Source organism: Bison bison, unplaced genomic scaffold (assembly GCF_000754665.1).
Source record: "Bison bison bison isolate TAMUID 2011002044 unplaced genomic scaffold, Bison_UMD1.0 scf7180017864349, whole genome shotgun sequence".
In the NCBI taxonomy this organism is placed as follows: Eukaryota; Metazoa; Chordata; class Mammalia; order Artiodactyla; family Bovidae; genus Bison; species Bison bison.
This window is the reverse complement of record NW_011494921.1, coordinates 121,033-123,307: the sequence shown is the minus strand read 5'-3', so window position 1 is coordinate 123,307 and position 2,275 is coordinate 121,033.

The window sequence follows — 2,275 nt, the reverse complement described above, 5'->3', positions numbered from 1 at the left end:
ACCTGGAGGTGGAGGCAGCTCATGTGAAGAACGGGAACGTTTGTGAAAATGAACCTCATCCCCCCTTCTCCTCTCAGGTGCTGGACCACATGGCACCCCGGGCTGTTCTTTGAAATCCCCACACCCCCTCAGTCATAGAGCATTTCCCTTCTCTCTGATTCCCCTGAAACACACTTCTCTTCCAGCGACAGACATCTCATTCCTTCACTGGCTTCAGGCCTTTACTTAAATGCTCCCTCCTGGGGGAGAGATCCCACACCTCACATGGAGGGCATCAGTGCCATCCTTCTCTTCCACTTGTCTTGCTCTCTCTCTCTCTCTCTTTATTTCTTGCATCTCTGTCAGCCTCTAGGGATGGGGCTGTGGGTGAAGGGAGATGTGGGGAGAGGGTAGGGTGCTATCTTCTCTCCACAGGCTTTGCTGGAGAAGAAGCTGTTTTTCTTCAGAGACAAGGCATGAATATAAACTGCAGGTAAATTGAAACTTAAATTGAAGGTATTAATAAATTAAACATTAAGTGTGAAAGACAAAAAACATGAAACCTTTTGGAGCATACCTAACAGAATGCTATTATGATGTCTGGGGGATGAAGAACTTCTTTAAAAAGCCAAACAAACGGGTAAGCAAAAGATGGATAAATATGATCATGTTACAAGTAACAACTGCTACTTATCAAAAGACATCATAAAATGAGGAAAGCAAAAGCCAGGGAGTGGGAAGTGACATGTGCATAAGTGTAAAGATCTTTCACCAATAAATACTTTTTTAAAGTAGATGTCAAAAACACATTAACAGGCATTGCATGGAAGGTGAAACATGGAAGTCCAACGAACATTTAAAATGTGATCAATTTCATTTGTGATAAATTAAATTAAATTTGTGATAGATTACTTTGATAATAATGTGGTGGTGGTTTCATCACTAAGTTGTGTCTGACTCTTTGTGAACCCATGGACTATAGCCTGCTAGGCTCCTCTGTCCATGGATTTCCCAGGCAAGAATACTGAAGTGGGTTGCCATTTCCTTCTCCAGGGGATCTTCCTGACTCAGGGATGGAACCCATATCTCCTGCACTGCAGGCAGATTTATTACAGCTGAGCCTCCAGGGAAGCTCAGGAAATCTATAAAGTCAGAAACATGAAAGCAATTGCTGAGGCGATCTGAGTAGAATGGGAAGTGGACCTCCTGTGGGTCTAAGACCTAGGGACAGGACGCCTCTGCATTTGAATCATGGTCACTCTCACTTGCTCTAATCTTGGCTGGGTTTCTAAAAGTACCAAAGTCGGAGTTTTCTCAGCTGCCTCAGAACCTTGTTTCCTGAACTCAAAGGGCTCAGAGTGGGCACAGAGAAGGGTTGCTTCTCACCAACTTCTCCAAACTTGTACAGTGAAAAGTAGATTTTTAAAGTTGAGAGTAATAAGGTCTTTTGAACCAAGGGGAATGCAGAAACAGGCCAGATGGATGGAAAGAATCCAAAGCAGGACCAGAATCCAGAGGCTGCTAAGCATGATTCCCCTGTGCTCAGTATCACGAGTCATTCCCTGGGATCTGGGGGGATCGCTAGCTACCCTCACAGATGTGAAGAACTGACTCACTGGAAAAGACTCTGATGCTGGGAAAGATTGAAAGCAGGAGAAGGGGATGACAGAGGATGGGATGGCTGGATGGCATCACCGGCTTAATGGACATGAGTAAGCTCCGGGAGTTGGTGATGGACAGGGAGGCCTGGTGTCCACGGGGTCACAGAGAGTTGGACACGACTGCATGACTGAACTGAACTGAGCTACCCTCATATAAGTGCCAGTACATGTCTTATCTCATGTAATTTTCCACACAGCTCTATGATGCAATAGGATTGTCATTTCTACTCTAGAAGTAAAGAAACAGGTGATTAAAGACATTAGGTGTCCTGTCCAAAGTCACACAAGTAGACAGGGGTAGCGATAGGATGTGGATGTTTGTGTGACTCACAGCCAACTCGTGTTCCCCCGACTCACACAAGCACAGTTTACTTCAGGCTTGTGCACTGAGAATGCCTGGCTTCTTACCTCGGCATTTGATAACATATCGCTGTCACTTTCAACTAGGTGTCATATCGCTGTCACTTTCAACTAGGTGTCAGAAGAGAAAGATGCAAAGCTAAGTGTCCATGGGGCATGTTGTGATATAAGGTCATTTTTCCCCTGGTTACTCTTTCCCTCCAGTGGGACCCCCCCCCCCCCTGGCCCCCTGGTTCTGGATGCTCATCTCTGAGGGACGGCGCTCACCTGGTGGT